This window comes from Macrotis lagotis, chromosome X (assembly GCF_037893015.1).
Source record: "Macrotis lagotis isolate mMagLag1 chromosome X, bilby.v1.9.chrom.fasta, whole genome shotgun sequence".
In the NCBI taxonomy this organism is placed as follows: Eukaryota; Metazoa; Chordata; class Mammalia; order Peramelemorphia; family Peramelidae; genus Macrotis; species Macrotis lagotis.
Window position 1 is genome coordinate 203,940,007 of NC_133666.1, and position 22,068 is coordinate 203,962,074.

General features: G+C 34.7%; 1 long non-coding RNA gene across 11 annotated transcripts in view; it reads left to right on the forward strand.

Moving 5' to 3' along the window:
• Positions 1-21,136, forward strand: part of LOC141499891 (uncharacterized) — a 49,036-nt gene extending 27,900 nt beyond the window's left edge. For 6 of the 11 annotated variants that reach the window (XR_012471785.1, XR_012471784.1, XR_012471789.1 and 3 more), the window contains 3 exons: positions 16,755-16,958; positions 17,388-17,538; positions 18,027-21,136. This is a non-coding gene — a long non-coding RNA (uncharacterized LOC141499891). The remainder of the gene's footprint in view (positions 1-16,754; positions 16,959-17,387; positions 17,539-18,026) is intronic. The other 5 variants (XR_012471786.1, XR_012471791.1, XR_012471787.1 and 2 more) reach the window with 5 other exon arrangements.
• The last annotated feature ends 932 nt before the right edge of the window (positions 21,137-22,068 follow it).

Genomic DNA, 22,068 nt, shown 5'->3' on the forward strand with positions numbered 1-22,068 from the left:
TTCTATTTTCCTTCTTTGAGCTGGAAGCTCAAACAGAATCTCTCTCTTAACACTTGCCAACTCAGTCCCTCTCTTAGATACAGAGAATTAAATCATTAACTTCAGTCAATAAGGAGATTCTTAAGCAAATATGTTTTGAGGTTCAAGTTATACAATAAAATAGCTAAATAGCTAACCTTATTAAAAAGGAAGTGGGAAAAAATCCACTTAACAAAATAAACATGAAATAGAAGAAAGAAAAAAATCATCAGAATTTACCCCATACAATTATATATATCAAAACTAGAAGTTCTTAAAAAAAACAGAGAATTACCTAGAAAATATAAAATGCCCAGATTCATCAATCATCAAAGGTAGATTTAAAATAAATCAATTTTAGAGAGGAAATTGTACTAGCTTTACAGAAAATAAATCCTGATCCTTATGAATTAACAGAAGAATTCAGACCTTCAAATAATATACTACACAAAATACTCTCATAAACTGAGAAATCACATTACTAGATTCCTTTCTGACCAAATATAATCCAGAAAACAAAACCAGGAAAAGATAAAACAAAGAGAACTATAGATCAGTATTATTAATTATATTAATTCATTAAAAAAATCTGGCAAAAAGACTACAGCCATTTAACCAATTTATCCTTTACTATGTTCAAGTTGGTTATATATTAAGCATGTAAAGATGATTCAATATTAAGAAAATAACTAACACATAAACCATATTGATACAAAATAATGTGTAGTGGGGTCTGAGCACCACCTGTTGTGTGGGGAAGAGGCTTAGGCCACAGTTTGAGTATGATCCTGACCCTAATGAGTTGTGTTCCAGTGTCTGGGAAGAAGGTGTAAGAAGAGAAATCCCCTTTCCCAAACACCCTACCCATTGCCAAGAATAATCTGAGTTCTTTCTGCCACAGAGAGAATGTAGAGTCAAACAAAAGAGAAGTACTGAACAAAGGTTTGAAATATATTAGTGAGAAATTTTAAGAATTTGATCTGTGACCATATAACACAATGCTCTGCAGATTCATATCAAGATGTGTATTCTATTTAACAATTACTCTCCGTTATAGATTATGCCTTCAAACCATCTAAGGATACATTTACAGAAAGAATTTGTCATTTAAGTATCAACAGCAATGGCAGCATTTGTTTCAATATTATAATTTCACAGTGGTCTCCTAGTTTACATATTTCAAAAGTCTTTTATCCATTTGTTGACTACTATGTGATCTGAAAACAAAACAAAAAATTCCCAAACCACATAATTATCTCAATAGTTACTGAAAAAGCCTTTAGCAAAATTAAAAAAAAAAACTCAATTATTCTAGAAACCCTACAAAGCATAGTTATGTAATATTCTTTTTAAAAATATGGTTAAAACTATTTATCTGATCCCAATAGCTATCATTATATGAAATGGAGAAATACTAATGTCAAACAAGGATATTCCCTTTGCCTGCTGTTATTTGGCATAGTTCTAGAAATATTAGCAACAATAATAAGACAAGAGATAGAAATGAAAATAAAGATTGCCAAAATGGGGGAAAAAACTTAGAAAATTTCACAAAATAAACAAATAACCTAATTCATAATAATTCTGACAAATATATAGCATTAGTAAAGTAGAAGGCAACAAATAGAAACCCACAAAAGTACAAAACATTTCTTTATAATAACAAGATCCAGAAGGGAATAATAGAAAGGGAAGTCCCTTTCAAAATAACTCGTTTCTCTATCTCTCTATATATCTATCTTTCATTTTTTTCTATCTATGAGTCAGTACATCAAAGCATACTCAATTGAAGATAGTTACAAAATGTTCCTTGCAGATAGTTACAAAATGTTCCTTAAAGAAATCAAAAATAAGTCAGGATTAACAGGACAGAGATATTCGATGATCATGGTTGGGTTGTTCTCTTCAGTTTCTGTCAACAGTAGGAGGATTACTTGGCTTATTATCTGGAAGAGACCGGGGAGAAAGCTGCTACCTTTTCTCCACTCTCAGATGCAGGATGATCTCTCCTATGTGGCATTCTAGGATAAAGAGACTCAACTATTAGATAAGCCTGAGCCTTGATCTCTTGCCTGTTTCCATCTTTCTGTCTTCTTTTCTTGAGTACATGAAACTAAATGATATTTCCAAGATGGACACTTTCTATCTTGACAGCAGCCAGATTTCTTCAAGTAACAATAAATTTTCACCATAGGGACCAAAGAGATGGCAGGCTATGCCTGGTCCCTTTCCACCTCTCTAAATTCATTGACTCAGTGATAAGATTCAGGGGTGGGAGACCTCCTAATAAGAAGGCTAACAGAAGAATGAGGTCTTATACCACCATCCTGAAATTGCTAGGAGAAATTACTTAAAAACCTAGGGAATTTCATGTATTATTTTTCTTACTTCATTATCTATAAGACCTTTAGATATAATGTAGTTTCCCTGCTTAACTCTTTTTTTTATTCTTTTTTTAAATGATTTATTTATTTTCACAATACTACAATAATCTTGTTGTGAAAGTAGACATAATCCCCCACCCCAATCCAGAAGATTGAGAAACCTCAAGAGAAATGAAGTGAGGGGGGAAAAAGGGTACTTCAGTCTGCATTCAGATACCTTCCACTCTGTCACTTGGACAGGTTGCATTCTTTATCATAAGTCTATCAGAGAAGTTGCTTCAGTACTTTTTCCCATAGTTGCTATTGTTAACCATATTTCACTCCATCCTATTCCTCCCCTTCCATTTATGTTATTCTCTCTTCTTTCACCCTGTCCCTTCTCAGAATTGTGTTGTATCTGACTATACTCTCTTATGATCATCCCTCTCCTATTATCTATAACTACCCTCCCTTGATCCCCTTCTTCCATCCCTTTCCTCTCCTTTATATTCTAGGGTAAGATTGATTTCTACACCCTATTGAATGGGTATGTTATTTCTTCTCTTAGACATTTCTGATGATAATGAAGATTCATTCATTCCCCCCCTCACCTTACCCTCTTTCACTCTCCATTGCATTATCATTATCATTATCATTATTATTATTATTATTATTAGATTTTTCAAGGCAAATGGGGTTAAGTGGCCTGCCCAAGGCCACACAGCTAGGTAATTATTAAGTGTCTGAGGCTGGATTTGAACTCAGATACTACTCCTGACTCCAGGGCCGGTGTTCTATCCACTGCACCACCTAGCCTCCCTCAATCTCCATTGTAAAAGCTTTTTCTTGACTCTTTTATGTGAAATATTTTAACTCATTCTATTTCTCCTTTCCATTTTTCCCATTACATTCCCTTTTCATGCACTGACTCCATCTTTATACTATATTATACCATTATATTCAACTACCTCTCATGCCTTGTCTAATATGCTCCTTCTAACTCTTTTTATAAATGAGAAGGTTCATATAAGCTATCAATATCTTCTCATGTAGGAATATAAGTAAATCAACATCAATAAATCCAATATAATTAGTCCTTCCCATCCATCCTCTCTATGCTGCACCTGAGTCTTGTACTTGAACATGAAACTTTCTGTTCATCTCTCGTCATTTCATCAGGAAAATTTGAAAGTCCCTTGTTTCATTGGAAGTCCATCTTTTCCCCTGAAAGAGGATGCTCAGTTTTGCTGGGTAGTTGATTCTTGGTTGAAATCTAAGCTCTTTTGCCTTCCGGAATATCATATTCCAAGTCCTACAAGCAATTAATATAACTGCTGTCAAATCCTGTGAAATCCTCACCATGGGTAAAATTGAATTGTTTCTTTCTAGCAACTTGTTTCAATTTCTCTTTGACTTGGGAGTTCTGGAATTTGTCTATAATATTCCTAGTAATTGCATCTCTTTCATGAGGTTATCAGTGGATTCCATCAGTTTCTATTTTACCCTCTGCTGGATTGTTTCTTGAAAAATGAAGCCTAGTCTTTTCCTGGTCATGACTTTCAAATAGCTCAATAATTTTTAAATTTTCAGTTGTTTTTCCAATGAGATATTTCACATTTTCTTCTTGTTTTGTTTTATTGTTTCTTAATTTCTGGCATTCCATTCTATTTTTGAAGCAGTTATTTTCTTCAGAGATCTTTTATATCTCTTTTCCAACTGGCCATCTATTTTTTAAGGCATTCTTTTTCTCATTTGCCTTTTGGACTGCTTTTTCCATTTGTCCTAAATTTGTTTTTAACATGGTATTTTCTTCAGTGTTTCTTTGTATCTCCTCACCAAGTTGCTCCCTTGGTTTTCTGGATTTTCCAACATTTCTCTCATTTCTCTTCCCATTTTTTCCCTCTATCTCCCTTACTTGCTTTTCAAATTCTCTTCTGAGCTCATCCATAGCCTGAGACCATTTTTAATTTTTCTTGGGGGTTTTGGATACAGAAGCTTTGACTTTTGCCATCTTCTGAGAGGATATTTTGATCTTCCATAGGACCAAAGTAATTTTCTATGGTTATATTCTTCTTTTTCTGTTGTTTACTCATTTCCTTAGCTTATGGCCTGATTTACTATACTTTCAAAGCTTTTTTGGGTCACCCCCAACAGGGACCTTAATTTCTCCAATGTCCACTGATATGGACCCAGGCTCCCCCTGGAGCAAATCTGTTCCAGCCTTCTAGGAGCAGTGGGCAGGGGTGCCTGGATGCCAGAGGGACTCGAGTTCAAATCTGACCTCAGACACTTAATAATTGTCTAGCCATGTGATCTTGGGCAAGTCACTTAACCCCATTGCCTTAAATAAAAAAATTTAAAAATGAATGTTAAAAATACTATTAAAAGTAAAAAAAAATACCTGAAACATAATAGCTTGTGGCTCCAGCTTCTTATTTTACCTATATGTGAGGCATGTTTCAGCACTGTTTCTTATAATTAACATATTGTTGAATACTGCTTTCTAATGCATTCTACCACCCTCTTCCATTTTAAAGTCATTTGTCCCAATTCAATTTCACTGTTATGACTATTGTGTATTTCCCTCCATTATATCCTCCTACACTTTTTCCTATCATCTCCTTTATTGCCAAAGGCAACAGAAAAAAAAGAAATCTGATTCACAATAGTAATCTATAATTAAACATAAATATATTTACATAATTATATATATTTCATAATTAGTGTGTTTCTACTCATCCATTCCTTATTTGTTTTACCAAGTCTCTGATTTCTTATTCTCATATTTACTTTCTCTCTGTTTAATACTTCTTTTTCCATCCATCTTCCAAAGTTGAAGTTTGTTTAGCTTGTGGCTATTGCTTAATCAACTTTGTCCTTCCCCTTAAAACTCCCCCTTTCTTAACCCTGCTTATTTTCCTGTTGAGTTTATCACTACAACAAACTCTGTGTGTGTGTGTGTGTGTGTGTGTGTGTGTGTGTGTGTGTGTGTGTATTTGATGGCCTTTGCTCAGTTCAAAAAATGTAAAGTTCATGGTATGTTGGTTCCCTACCCCTTCCAAATTTGTAGCTCTTCTTCCCATACATTCTCTTTATAATAAACAGTGCAACTTTCTTCTTCCTTATTTGTTCAATGTACTTCTTTGTCTCTCCCTTTCAAAACTACACTCATGCTTTGTGTTTACTTGTTCCTTAATTTTGTGACTCTTGAAGACAGTAGAATTCTCAAGGGACACTAGTCACTTCTCAGCCTTATAAAATGTACATACTTCATTATCTATTAACCCCTTCCAATTTTTAAAATGCATTCATATTCCTAATGTTTATACTCCTGGGTTTGTACTTCAGAATGTCTACTCAGTGTTGATCTCTTTATCTGGAATATTTGAAAGTCTTCCATTCTATTGGGATATTATTTTTCCTTTATCTCCTTCACATAATTATAATAGGATTTCATGATCCTGACTGATTCCTTGGTGCTTGAATTTTTTCTTCTTTACTTCTCAGTGTATATTTTGCTTGAATTGGAAGCTCTGGAGTTTGCTTATGATATTCTTGACTGTTTTCAGTTTGAGGTTTCTTTCAGGATATAATAGGGGAATTAATTGTTACTTTTCCTTTGGGTTTTAATATATCTGGCAGTTTTATAATTTCTTGAAATATGATATCCAAGACTTTTATCTGGTCATGGTTTTCAGGGAGACCTATGATTTTAAATTATCTCTTTTTACTGTTTTCTAGGTCGGTTGTTATTTTATAGATAATTACAATTTTCATTTATTTATTTAATCGTTTAATTTTGTTCTATTTTTTATTGTCTCATGGAGTCATTGAGTTATAATTTTTACTATTTTCGCATTGTTTTACTAATTTTTCTATTAATTTTTTACTAATTTTTACTAATAATTACTATATTTTAAGGAGTCCACTCTGAAAAAGATTTTCTACTTTCTGTTTAAACTTATTTATTTCCTTTTTAAAAAATAGAAGAATGGTAAAGAATTTGAAACTGAAGGGATATCCATCAATTGGGGGAGTGGATGAACAAGTTGTGTCATATGCTTATGAAGAAAAACTACTGTACAATAAGACATGACAAACAGGTTGGCATCAGAAAAACCTGGGAAGACTTATGTGAATTGATCCAGAGTGAAGTGAGTAGAACTAGGAGAGTACATTTTACACAGTAATAGCAATAGTGCAAGGATGCTCAACTGTAAAAACTTAGCTACTCTGATCAAGACACTGATCCAAGACAATTCTAAAGAACCTTTGATGAAAATTTCTATCTACCTCCATAGAAAGATGAACTCTCAGTTTAGACTGAAGCATACTTTTTAAACTTTAATTTTTCTTAAGGGGTTTTTGTGTTTTCTTCAGCAACATGGTTAATATGGAAATATATTTTGCATGCATGACTTCACATGAATAATTGATATTATATTGCTTGCCTTCTAAGGGAGTGAGGGAGAAACAAGAAGGGAAAAATTGAAACAATTTTTAAAAAATGAATCAATCTTATAAACTTTTACTTGTAATTGAAAATATTTAATGAAACAAACAATATATTTAGAACAAAAGAAGAACATTTAGAGTTATTTTTTAATTGAAATTTTATTTTTAAAATGTCTTTCATTATTCTAGATACTCTTATAGTGCTTATGACCAAACCCCATTTTACCCTTCTGTAGTTCTGCTTATACTTACTATGGAATTACTTTTTGTTTAAGAGTTTACCTTTTTGTTTTCTCAAGCAATGGTTCATTATTTCTTATTGTATTTATTGTTTTTTCTTTTTGTATATATTTACAACCTTAGTTCTTGGACTATGGGTTTGTCATTGTCTGCTTGGCTCTGCCCCCTTTATGTCTGGATGCCATGACTCTATTAATGATATTCTGGATGAGGTAGATAGTTCTTAATATCTACTTCTGTTTCAGTTTCTTGGTGATTCTCTGGTGTGCTAGCCCATCTCTCCTTTTCACAAAACTCCTCCTGAGAGATGGCTCCATTTCTTTTTGTGTTTATATGTTCTAGGTGGATGTTGAAAATTATTCTGCTGCCAGGTCTCCTGTGAGTAACCAAGTAAAGAGTTAGCTCTGTCTGTTGCTGCTACTCCTAGTGTTACAAAGAATGTATAACTAGACCTTTCTACCTACACAGTATTTTTTAGGTAATAGCTCTGTCCCCTGCTTCTGTTTCCATAAGCCATGGCCAGAATCTAGCTTCAGACTCTGATTACTAGAGTCCACACTGTCTTCTCTGGCACAAATCCTCTCTTTGCATTTTCCAATTGTAGTCTTTTGCTGATTCTTGAGGAGTATACTTTTTCTCATTCTCCTCTCCAGTTTCTGGCTATTTTGCTCAATTTGGGACAGGTTGGAGGAGATAATTTCTATTTTTCTCCAGATGTCTTTCTCATTGATCTCTCAGTAGTCCTTTTCAGATATTTCTCAGAATCCTCTCATAACTTTTTATATCATCATGTTAACTAGAAATTTCTGTAATAATAATAATTTAATATAGCCTAAGTAAAAAGAGAGGTGCATGTTTATAGTCAACAATTTTGAGTTCTTTGCACATTTTCATTTTCTCATTCTATTGATCTCTGAGGATCCTAGCTTTCATAATATACAACAATGTGACTTTGGGCAAGTTAACTTAGCTATCTGGGAACTCAATTCTCTTCTCTGAAAATGAAGGGGTTTGACTTAACTGATGTCCCTTCCAACTCTGAATCTGTGGTTCTATGATTCCATAAGTATGCACTTCCTGGTTGGTACACTTTCCTGAGTACATCCTTCCAATGCAGAGGTTCACTGGCCAGGACTTCTACTTTCAAGCCAGTCCTGAGGCAGCTAGGTGAAGCAACAAATAGAGCACTGACCTTGGAGATAAGAGAAGAGGAGTTCAAATATGGCCTCAGACACTTGACTTTTACTAGCTATGTGACCTTGGACAAGTCACTTAACTTTACTTTGTATCCAGGGCCATCTCTAGTCATCCTGATTCATATCTGGCCACTGGATCCAGATGATTCTGGAGGAGAAAGTGAGGTTGGTGTCATAGCATAGCATCCTCTCACTCAAATCCAATTCATATGCTTGTCATGGAAAAACCTCCTGATGTCATGGTCTTCTTAGAGAATGAAGGACCAAAAATAAATAAACAAAAACATTAGATCTCATTGGAGGAGTACTCCTCTGTGGAAGGAGAAGAATACTATTGGGAAGATGCTCTTACTGCCTCTAAATACTCAGAAGATTTCACAGCTGATATACTGGGAAAATATTTAACTTTTATAATGATTTTGTAATTATATTTCCCCAGTTATTAAGAAATAGAAATAGTTCCTTTTCCAGGTAATATCTTCCAAGTCCTAGATCAAATGTCAATAACTATAATACCTCTTTTTTATTTAACCATTGTCTGAATCCTAGCACTTTGTATTTTTCTCATGCAAATGTAAATTATGAATTTTTATTATAGTTATTTTACAGAATCAAACATTATCAAAGTTGGAAGAAACCTAAAAAAATCATGTAGTACAACCTAAATCGGAACAATAATGTCCTATACAATAAGATCAAAACCAAATACAACTGTTTCTGTTTAAAGATCTCCAGAGATGGGAAAAATATTGCCTTGAAACATTTCATTCCACTGTTTACCTTCCAATTTTTAGAAAATCTCTGAAATTTCCACATATTCCTCCTATGTATTTCTTTGATACCAAAAAAATGATATTGAATCCTTTGACATGACAAATTAGTAACTGTTTTAAGACAATCATAGTGAATCCCATTGTCTTCTCTTTTCCAGCATGATTTATAGAATTAGGTTCTCTCTCCTTACTAGAAGGTAAGATCTTTGAGGGCAGAGACTGTATTTTATTATTGTATCTTCTTCACTACTTAACACAATTATGTATGAAAATAATTGGGTTTTTAATAAATATTTATTGAATGGACTTCACATAAATTAGGATAACTGAGTTCATGGTTTATAAGAGTTATCTCAGTATTTACTAAGATCAAACTAATATGTTGGTTAGTATACTAGTGAATAACTATCAATTTATCCAATGGTATTTGATGGTTTACTAAATATATATTTTAGGAAGCAACAATACCCACTACAAAACTTTAAATGGATCCACCATCCAACAAAACACTATCTTTAATACTTGAATTCTCAACAGCATCCTATTGAGGTCAACATATTCTAGTGTCTGATATCATTTAGGGAAGTTTTAATTATTGTAGCTCTATCTATAGCCATATATTTATCTAGATATATATATATGAACATATATGTATATGATTATATTTAAGGATATGTATATGTATGTATGTACATATATACATATTAATAGATGATAGAAGATAGATCTATAGACATGATGCTTTTATCCTTCTTGACCTGTTGTTGTCTTTCTGGACCTCAAAACCATGCCTGTGAGGTAGAGAAACTTTCCCTACCCTCAACTTTTCAGCTCCTTTTGGGGTGGGGTGCTTACCCCATTAGAATGAGCTCCTGGACTTCTGGATCAAATGAGCAGTAAGACAGAAAACCAGGACTTCTCTCTAATCCCTAAAATCTCCCAAACCTCTCCAGATCAGAAATTATGCAACAAAGATAAAGCAACTTAAGTTATCTCCATGGTCTAAGACACTAAGAATCCCAAAAATGTTTTTAAAAAATACTCCAGGGGAATCTAGGTGGCACAGTGGATAGAGAACTGGCTCTGGATTCAGGAGGACCCGAGTTCAACTCTGACCTCAGACACTTTTTAATTATCTAGCTGTGTGGCCTTGGGCAAGTCACTTAACCCCATTGCCTTACAAAAAAAACCCAAACCCAATCAAATAAAAAAATACCCCAAACTTATGAAATGACTCTGACTCAGTTCACTCCTTTCTCAGTTCACTCAGTTCAGTGCTCCCCACCCCATGAAATCTATGGTTATACATACCAACAGACCCAAGGACAACACTCTAAGACACAGACTTACAACTAAATCGATCCCAAATTTGTCAGGAGAAAGATCTTCAGATACAAAGGAAGGGACATTTGAATAATACAAGAGGATGAGAAAAAAGAAACTGTAATAAAACTGTGTTCTGAATAGCAGTGGAGCTCAGGATGCAGATCAGGGAGACCTATCCTTCAAGTCATACAAGAAAAAACAAGATGGACATTCAATAATTAAGCAGAGTTTGAAACATTCTTAGAAAGAAAATCAGAACAGGAGAAATTGAAATTCTTTGCTTTTTGAATACCCTAAGCAACTGAAATGCAGGAAGAACCTACAGGACAATAAATGCGAAAGGCTGAAAAAATCCTTCTCACTATCAAGGAACAGCATTATTTTGGGGTATAAAGGGGGTGCCACTGATGAATGTTCCTATGTATGAAGAGAGGTGATGACATTATACTAAATGAAGCCTAAGAAGATTCGGTGCTTGAAAAGTCTACTGGTCCTACATTGGTGGGGAGGGGGGAGGTAGTTAGAATCCTTGGAGGCAACTGGTGTCTGAAGGCATGGAAGAACATAGACACACAGTTGAGATTTCCAGGTAAATGTGTATGTGTGTGTGGGGGGGAAGTCAACTGGAAAGAGTACAGATTAGTCACGGATTGCAAAATCAGGGACATGGTGATGGAGTGGCTCTATTATGGAAAGGTGTCCTCTCTGATCCTTGGCATTATTCTGGAAGTGAGAGACAATGGAAAAGGGGGACTGGCCCTTTGAGGTAGTTGCAGAAAGTATGTAGAGGGGATAGCCTACAATAAATACCTTGGAAGCTTTGACTGCCTGAAGAATATAAAGATATATATATATATATATATGTATATATATATATATATATGTATATATGTATGTATAAAAGAGATCACAGTCATAAATTAGAGAATGAAGGTCTAGAGCAGATAGGAAGAAAAGATGGCTAACAAAGAGAGAGAAAAATCATTCTTGGAAATGGTGCCATTTTTTTAAAAATTTAAGGTCTAACTGAAGAAAAGAGAAAGAATTCCAGATTTGATTTGGAATCTACTTGACCACCTAAGGTGAAAAAAAAAAGGAAAAGAAATCTATAATCAGATAAAAGCAAGAACTATAGTGAACAACAATTGGGAAATGGTTGAATAAATTATCCTCAGTCATTTTTTTTCCACTGTGTCTAACTCTTTGTGATCCCATTTAGAGTTTGTTTCGCAGGATACTAGAGTAGTTTGCCATTTCTTTCTCTGATTCATTTTACAGATAAGGAAACTGAGGCACAGAAGGTTAAGCAACTTTCCTAGAGTCATATAGCTAGATTTGATCTCAGAAAGATGAGCCTAGGGGTGGCTAGGTGGCATAGTGGATAAAGCACTGGCCCTGGAGTCAGGAGTACCTGGGTTCAAATCCGGTCTCAGACACTTAATAATTACCTAGCTGTGTGGCCTTGGGCAAGCCACTTAACCCCGTTTGCCTTGCAAAAACAAAAAAATACCTATGCCACCTAGTCACATCTATTACATAATTGCAATGGAATATATATTTCCATAAGAAATGCCAAAAAGGAAGAAACTAGGAAAGATTGTCTGAATTGATGAAGCACAAAGAGCAAAATCACAATTTATACAGTTACATGGAAAAAGGAAAACAACTTTCATGTTTCTTCAAATTTTTTATAGCTCTCTTCCCCTCACCCCTTCGGTACAGAATCTTGCCTTATTTCACAGAAAAAAACTGAGGTCATTTACTAAGAAGCCCCTCTTCCCTCTTCCTGCTCATTTCATATCACCCAGATGCTTTCTGTAGATATCTCCTCCTTCAATATGTTTTGTATAATGAAGTAGTCCTTCTCTACATGCCTCTTCACTACAAAGTAATTCCTCTATAGGCACAAATGATCCCATTGTATCACATCTTTGCTAACAGATTGCTCCCTCTTTTAATCCAACTCTCATTCAACTTCAATCTCTCCCAGTCTACTGTCTCCATACATGCCCATGTCTTTCTCATCCTCAAAAGCTTCTACTCCATCTAACTGGAGTCGAAAAAAAACCCAAAAATCTGAAAGAATTTTACAGAGAAAGGTATTAGGGCATTTGGTAAAGAGGGTCAGAAGGTAAAAGTAAAATCCAGTATAAAAATCATTTTTTCTGAATAATATAATAAATTATTTCCCACAATTTTCTTCTCTTGGTCTTATTGAAGTCTAACAGTCTCATACTAAAAGAAGCATAATTACAAAGCAAAAAAGTTGGGTTATGATTTTAAAGAAAATTTATTAAAACCAAAAAATGGCATCCTTCTCACTATCAAGCTCATGTAGAATTTGATAAAATTTCTTTAAGGATGTATATTGGCCAGATTTGGTGACAGACTTTTTCCAGTGTTTCATAAGAGATACAATTTGAGTTTCAGAGATTGTAAATCAGAGGACTTAAATTTACAGCACGAAACAGGTGTACTTGACCATGAGTATAGCAAAATCATGGTCTCATGCTTCCTTCATTGTCAAAAAAGTTTAATGAACTTTGTTAAGCAGACTCATAATTCCGTATATCCCCTGAGACAAAACTCCTTAAAATAGATTACAGATTAAACTACATTTCTAGAGGAGGTTGAGAGAAAATTTACATTTAAGGATGCCAATTTACATTAGGATCAAGGACATTCTTCTTTATACTGCTAGTTAGAGGAATAACTAAATTATTTTTGGGAGATCAAACTTCCCTTTAGTCTCTACCTGAGAAGAATCAAACTTCTCAGTAAACATTATCATTCCAAAGTCAAGTTTTGGTCAGAAGTTAATAAAAACAGAAGAAAACTTGCAGGAGGAATGGCACTGGTACCAAAAAAAATTAAGAAAAGGAATTTTGGTATACTTCTTTTCCAAGCAAATATAAACACCATAAAACATTTAAGCTAAAGGAAAACAATAACGACTATCAATATTAAATAGCATCATCTCCTTGTTCCTGGTAACTCACTCTCAATGTCCATATAATCAGCATATTTTATTTTGAGTCTCATATATCACATGTAGCCATCTGATCCCTGAAAGCTTCTTCCCTTGAAAAATCTGGAATAAGCTTTACTTTCAGGCAGCTCTCAAGGGGGCTCTTCCTAGCAGATCTGCTTCTTTGGTTCCAAGTCGCTTGCAGAGATTCCCTATTTAATGCTGTTAAAATCTGCTAGAAACAAGGACTTAAACATATTTAGTACAACCTCCTAAATTTGGTTTTCCAGTAACTAGTTTATTTGACAAAAGTTAGTTCAAATCCTGTGGATCTAATCCTATTAACAAAAAAAAAAATTAGGAATCCATAATTCACCTGGAGGTTAGAGAATTTCAGTTTTTACATACTACTTGCTCCTTATGTCTTTACTTGAATCCTGTACCTGATATAGACCAGAAATGTACATGGTAACTTTATTGTATATTTGGAGGAAATAGCGAGTTGTACATGATAGATTTGAAGTTTCATGGGCAATCATCATTTTAAATTTTATTTCTCTTGTGCTTTTTTATTCTATGAATTGAAAATAATTTTTTTTGAAAAAAAAGGAACCATGAGGCTCTGACTTGAAAATGGTCCCTTCTATTTCCTAATATTATATCTCTTAATATTATTGAACAGAGACTGAATTAAACATATTCAAAAAAGTTCTTTACATGATTAAAGCAAGCATGTAATACCTTCAATCCAATTTTGTGAATTCGTTACTAAACATATTCAAAACCTGTATATTCATTCCATTAGAAACATTTGAAAGCTGAAATACACATATGTATATATACAGATATATATACATATAGAACACACATGTATAGCTCTGGATATACATGGTTATTATATCTGAATAGCATTTGTGATTTCTATGCAATATATAGCACATATATTTATATCTATATATAGATCTATTTTGTATATAGTTATATCTATATAAATATAGATTTAGAGAAAAGTCTATCATTTCTTTTTCAAAGTTTATTATTTCATTAAAATTTTAAATTTAAATTTTAACCTATTCCCTTCATTTGAGGATATATATTATCCTTGTACCATCTTGAAAGAAAAAGATATTTCAGGGGTTAATCTTATGACTGAATATATAACTTTTTGTATTTTATTTTTCTAATTATGTGTAAAGACAGTTTTCAGTATTCATTTTTGTAAAATTTTGACTTCCACATTTTTCCCTCCCTCCTTTCCCTTCCCCCTCCCCAAGATGGCAAGCAATCTGGTATAGGTTATACATGTAAAATTATATTAAACCTATATCCATTGAATATAAAACTATTACCAAGGAGATGGCAAAACTAAGAACTCATAAGCTGATCACCACAAATTCAAAAGCTATACAATCTATGCTTCCTTTTATAGTAACTCAGAATGGGTGGATGAGAATAGATCCAACAACTATGAAGGTGACTGAAAGAGATGCTATGGAGTGCTAAGAGTTTGGTCATACATTGAAGACGCTAAAGTCATTCACTGCTTCATAGGTCATTGTAGTCATCTTGACTTTTGTCCTGCCATTAGACTTCAATGATTCTGGAAGACAGTTTAAGTCTAAAGACTTTTTTCAACATTGTTTCATTTAAATCCAGTTTGTGTACAAGTAAAGACCTCTCTCTTTGATGTCATTGGCCTTTGGAAATGAAGGATGAAAAACAGTATCAATCTATTAATTAATAGAGTTAATATAATGTTGACAAAAGCTTTTAAAATTCTCCTGCCCTGATTTCAGAAATTTTTCTATGAAAAGAAAGGATAGCCATGTTATTATAATATCAGTATTGTGCCTTCAAGGGCACAAATTGATCTGACATAAGAATAACAAAGAAAAAACTTACTAAGTTCCTTGTGATTCCAGGTAAAAGTTCTAGTTAACAGCCAATCATACAGCAAAGATAGCAACTGATCAAGACAATTACCAATGGACTCATGATTAAATATGCTATCTACTTCCACATAGAAAGCTGATGGACTGAGTGAAGCTTATTTTCTTCTATTTTTTTCTTTTCTTGTTTTTTTAAAACACAGCTAATGTGGAAATTTGTTTTGCATACCCATACATATTCATAATGGGTTTTGTTTTTCTTGCCTTCTCAATAGGTGGGAGAGAGGGAGAAGAGAAAGAATTTAGAGCTGAAAATAAAACAAAATTGAATAAAAACACATATAGGAATGTTTGAAAGAGGGAAGACTGGGGAGAGGGTGTGAAGATAATAATTTGTTTTGAATATGTTAAATTTAAGATAGCTCCAGGGCATATAATCTAAAATACTCAATAGACCATTAATGACTTAAGTTTGAAAGTCAGGAGAGAGACTGAGAGAATGTATGTGTACACATATACATGTGTACCAGTATATGTTCACACATATGTCTTTATAGCATATGAAAAGTCTGTCTTAATATATTTGCATATATATATCTGTAATATACATGCATATATATCTGTAAGTTATATAATGCAATACATTTATTTAAAAATGTAGTTGGAGCAGAGAAATAGGGCCTAGGACATATGATATGCTGTTGAATCAACAAAGAAAAATGAGGAGTAGTCAGATAGTAGGAATGATCCCAGGAGAGATTAGTGTCACCAAAACCCAAAAGGAGAGGATGTTCAGAAAGAAAGGGTGGTCAACTGTATTAAGTGCCCTAGATAGATCAAAAAAAAGATAAAGACTAATCAAGGATCACCAGATTTGGCAACAAAGAAATCTTTAGAAATGTTGGAGACATCAATTTCAATAGAGTGATGAGGTCAAAAGCCAGATTGCAAAGGCCTGAGAAAAACTAAAAAGAGAGGAAATGGAGTATTGACAACTTCTTCAAGGACTTTGTCTTAGAAAGAGAAGAAAACTATAAGATGAATGATGAGCTCTATTTTTTTAGAGGATGGGAAATACTGGGTATGATTAAATGCAAAAAAGGGGAAGGAATCAGTATATAGGGAGAAGGAAGAGAGGATTATTGAGGTTTCAATGTGCTGGAGAAGCCTAGAAGAAATGCAATCAAGAATAAGGATTGGACTTGGCAAGAAAAAATGATTATCTCTTTGTCAGAGAGGGAAGGTGGAAAGAGAAGGAGATGGAATCAAGGGGTTTTGAGATGAAGAGAATGGGAGGAAAGGAAGTTCACATTTCAAATTTCTCAGTAAAATAACAGGTAAGATTTTCAGATGGGGTGTGGAATGAGAGGGAGGAAATATGAAGATTTGATGAGAGAAGAGAAGGTTTGAAATAGAGTTTTCATGAAGCAAGATATAGAATCATTTAGGAAGACTAAAAAGATTTTCTTGTTGAAGAGAGGACCCTGTTGAGTTAGATAACATGAATTTCTAACTTACCCAATCAGATTATGCTGTTGTATTCAAGTGCCTTCAGAGGCTCTCTGTGGGAGAGAGGAAGAGGAGGATGCTGGAATTTATCCAGGATTGAGATTCGGCAAGAAACCAGTGACCATAGGACAAGGAATGTGATGGCAGAGAATAATGTAAAGTTGAAATGCCTGAATATTGCATCAAGATTCAAGAGAGAAGAAAATAAAGTCAATATAGAGGTAAAAGACTAAGAAAGTACTGAGAGGTGAAGGAATTGGGGGGGGTCTCAGTGCAAAGAATAGGTTTAGGAGAAGGGGGTCATAAGGAAAGGTAAAATGATGAAAGATTATGGAAAATGTCAGAGTTTCTAATAAGGAAGTGGTGCACTTGTGGGAGATGATGAAGTCTACTGCCTGACTGAGGCAGAGTGAAGGAAATCATGGGATTTAAGGAGGCTGAGGAACTAGAAGGTAAGGGAGCTGAGGAAGCATCTAGGGGGATATTGAATTTCCCCTAGTATAAAGGCATGAGTTTGGGAGGAGAGGAAGATAGTGATGCAAGTTCTGAACTTCTTAAGAAGAGGAAAAATATATGCCAAAGACAAATGTTTCTGTGGTAAATTATGATTGTCCTCAGTCCTTAATAGTTTATTTCCTTGCTCCATCCAGAATTAAATACTTCAGAATCTACTTATAGACCATTGGCAAAAGATCTTAAATGTACAGAAAAATGTATGGATGCTGGGCTATTTTTTGCTGTCTGTTCTGCAAATGCAGCTCTCTGAGGAGTGACGTAAGGACCATCTGTTTTCTGTAAATGGTGAGGAAATGCTAACAACAGTTAGCTAGATGAGCTAGTAGATCAGTTAGTTAGATTGAAGATTAATAATGATACTGAGATTGGAATGATTTAACTCCAAACTCTTTGGAAAGTGTCCATAGCTTCTCTACTGCTGCCATTCTTGCTGCCCACTGGTAGCCTCTAACCCCAAACTACTTCTATTGCAATGTCTGTAAATGAAAATATAATATGGGGCATTCAATTCATTACCCAGGTTACCAAATTAATTTCACTTCTCCTAGAGCACCCCAACAGTGAAGAAAATCTGTCTAAAAAATTAAGAATTATATCCTTTTTGAAAAGCAAAAACAATATCATTTTAAATATAAAAATTAATTTAAAAAGTTTTTACTATTAAGAAAATGTATGATTAATAGAGAATTTCATCATTGTACCCTAGGATAGTTTAAATGATTACAATTTGGGTAATTGTTGTAACATAGCAATGAACTGTCTGTTTTTCCAAGGAACAGAATAGCTAAGTTGCAAAGCTCATCAGGGACAAACTGACCATTTCACAATGAATTCTCAGACCAAGCAGTGCTTACTTGTAATGGAAGCAAATAGGTGAGTCTCTTGATCTATTGACTGCTTAACCACTTCAGCCTTTGATACTTTTGATCGTCATCTTCTTTATATTTCCTTCTCTCTAGATTTTCATGACCCTGTCCTCTCCTGGTTCTCCAGATATCTGATGATTACTTCTCTTTCTCTTTTACTGACTCTTCATCCACACAATACCCTTTATGTCTAGTTTCTTACAGTATTCTGCCTGGGCCCTCTTTTCCTTTTATAACATTTCACTTGGTCATCTTATCAGCTCCCTTAGATTCAAGTATCATCTCTACACTGATGATTATCAAATCTACTTATCTAGCCCTAATAAACTGATGGTTGGTCTACCTGTCACAAGTCTCTCCCACTCTAGTCTATCCTCTCCTCAGCTGTCAAACTGATTTCCCTATTAGCTGATTCTGACCCTATCATGCCATCACCACCGCCATTCTATAAATTCCAGTAGTTGCCTCTAGGATCAACTATAAAATCTCTGATTAGTATTTAAGACCCTTCATTACTTAATCCCCTTTATCTTCCAAGTCTTCTTATTTCCTATATTACACTCCTAGCACTCCCCCTTCCCCTCCACCATGTACTCTGTGATTTAATGTCCTTACTATGCCTCAAAAAAGATATTCTATTTCCCCACTCTGGGCATTTTTGCTAGTTATCTCCTTACCCAAAATTATTTCCCTTCTCATCTTCCCCTCCTGGTTTCCCTGGCTTCCTTGAAATTCCAGCTTAAAATCCTAACTTTTAGAGGAAACCTTTCCTGATCACCCTTAATGCTAAAGCCTTCCCTCTGTTTATGGTTTCCAATTTTTCTTCTATTTATTTTATTCAGACAGGGTTAAACTGCGAAGTCCTTGTGAACAAGAACTATCTTTTCTTTATATCTTAGTGGTCAGCACAGTACTGGCACATGGTTGATGCTTAATAATATTTATTAACTGACTGAGTGGTGAGCCATAAATTGAAGAGTTTGGCACTTTGAAATGATGTGGCAAACCCTGTAACCCTCTTGACTCCTCCAAATCCCCATTAATGCCTGGAGAAGGCAGGCATCACAGTTGGGTTAACATGTCACCTAGAAAAACAAGTCAGGATCTCAGACCTCAGGCTGTGTCTTTTGTTTCCCTGAGAAGAAGGTGCCTGAAAGAAAGATAGACTTTCTAGGAGTGGCCACCTCAGGACTTTGTGGATCTTCAGTTTGGTGCTGGCTATGCTTTGGGAGGATCCCCCTGCAGAAACTTCAGTTTTTCACGAAGAAGACAACCACTCTGGATTGCCAGAAGATCATCTCCTTTAGGGAGCTGAGGATACTTAGTTTGGCGCTGAGCATGTCATATTTTCAGAAGTACCACCAAATGTTTCCTATTTTCATGGTTTTTAAAGACATCAACTTCTCCATATAGTATGGTAGAAATATTTAAGCTTTGTATCAAGTACCCTTTTGAGGTTTATGTGTTTTGAGCATTTCTTTTGTAATGAAAGAAATAAATACTTGATTTATACTGTACATTGTGGAACTTTCCATTCTCCTTTTCTGGACTAGACATGAGCTAAACCTGACCTTTAAATGACTTTCCCCAGGGCTGCTTACCAGATGGGGGTATAAAAAAAAGGCAGAGAATAGGAGAAAAGAGCCTACATCTCTTTGGAAGTCAAGCTCCACAGGATTGAACCTAATCTGTGAACAAGAGCTGTGAAGGAAGGGTCCCCTAGAGGGAGAGTGTGAGAGACTCAGCTCCCCTGGGTCCAACAACAGTTCTTGTTGTGAGACCTGTTTTTATGACAGAAAACTCATGAAAGGACACAGGAAAAGGGAAAAACTAAGCCTTGTTTTTAGTATTTATTTGTAAAGGCTTAGAAATATAAAAACTAAGTACCATATGTGCCTGAAACTGCTCCAATATTTATTGTTTTATATATGTCCATTTTTATGTAAAATTCCTTGCTTTTTATCATAATCAAAGATCATGACCACATTGGTATAAATAATTGTATATGCATGAATAAGAACAGGGTATGGGGGAATGGGGGAAAGGGAACATGGTGAGGACACTTGAAGATATGATCTCTTTAGTGTATAGAAGTCACTAGAAGATGATAAAGAGATTGCTTCACTATCATTGGAAGTATGACCCAGGGATCTTGAAAATAGTTATAATAGAATTGTATTCCCAAAATAATTGAGAAAGTGTTTCATTTTTTCAAAAATTATAAGCAGTAGCAATGGTTGTTAACAGTCAGTCAAGTTACAGAAAATATGAGAGTTCTGTGCCTTTACTTATTTCTAATTCCCTCAATGCCCTCCCTTCTTCTTTGAACTTGTTCCTATTCTTTAAATCCCAACTCAAATTCTACCTTCTTTTCTTCTTTTCATTTCTGCCATCCCCTACTCTAGTTGACAAGTCTATTCCTTAGATATAGTATAATATAATAATAATAAACATTATTATTAAATAGAAAATGGTTGCCTAGGCCTGTTGATTTTACCTAATATGGCCCTTTCCACCTCTGACACTGCCACCACCATAATGCAGACCCTCAACACCTCACACCTTGAAAACTGCAACAGCCTGCTGGGGAATCTTCCTGGATCAAGTCTCTCCCCATTTCAATTCATTCTCCCTTCAACTGCTAAGGTGACAGATCTGCTCATGTCAGCCCCCTACTCAATAAACTCCAATGGCTTCTTATTACCTCCAGGGATCAACTACAAAAAGCTCTGCTCATCTTTCAAAGCCCTTCATAACTTGCTCTCAAACCTTTCCAGTCTTCTTATAGCTTATACTCAATATATAACTGCTCCAGTGACACTGGCCTCCAGGTTGACCCATAAACAAGACACTCTTGGCTCCAGGCATTTTCTCTGACTGACCCCATCCCTGGAATGTTTCTCCCTCCTGAATTCTACCTTCTGTAGGAAGCTTTCCCCAATCCCTTTTAATTCCAGTGCCTTCCTTCTGTTAATCATTTTCTATTTATCCCATATATAGCTTGTTTTGTATGTATTTGTTTGTAGGCTTTCTTCCCTTATTAGATTATACACTCCTTGAGAGCAAGGACTCTTTCATCTTTTTTTTTTCTTATAGCCATTGTTTAGTAAAGTGTCTGATATGTTAGCCACTTTATAAGTTTTTCTTGGCTAATTGATTGATCTATGTTATATAATCTCAACTGGGTTCTCATTGCAACAATTATTACTTTTATACCATATATATATAATATACCTATTATATCATAATGGATTTGATATCCTACTTACCACAATGACTTTTACCATCCTTTTCATGACTCCTCAAACTTCCATATCACCAAACTTGTCTTCTCCTCTTCCTCTTAGTTGAGAACCTGGTCTCATATTCCACTGGGAAAAAATGAGGCTATTTACAGAGAGGTCTCTTGCTCCTTATCTCACATCACTCAGATATGTTCCACAAATCTATTCCTATGAAGAACTTGTCCTTCTTCTTGTTGAGGCAACCCCTCAACTTGTACCCCTCAAATTCTCTAGTCAATTGTCCCTCTATGCTCTCCCTATGTTCTCTCTAATTTTCAGTCTTCCTGACTCTGGGTCCGAGGTTCTATCCACTACAACATCTAGTTACCTCCAAATTGAAACTTCCTTTCCTTTCATTCTATTCTTCATTCTTTGTAATCTATAGGAATTGTGTGAATTGAGTGAACTACATTGACTCCATCTTTTGACTCATTTCTAGATCTAGCTTAGTTTCCTTTCTAATCACTTATGGAAATCTTACTTCCATCTTGTAAGAAAACTTTATTCAATTATGGAAACTATGAGAAAAGTGTAAGGCATTTATTGAGCTTAGACCAGCATGACTGGTAAATTGGACTACTTCTGCTTGTTAGAGATCCTTAACTAAGGACCTATGTTATGCTGACTAAAACATAGCTAGATTTTCAAGTTTGAAGTTTGAGTTT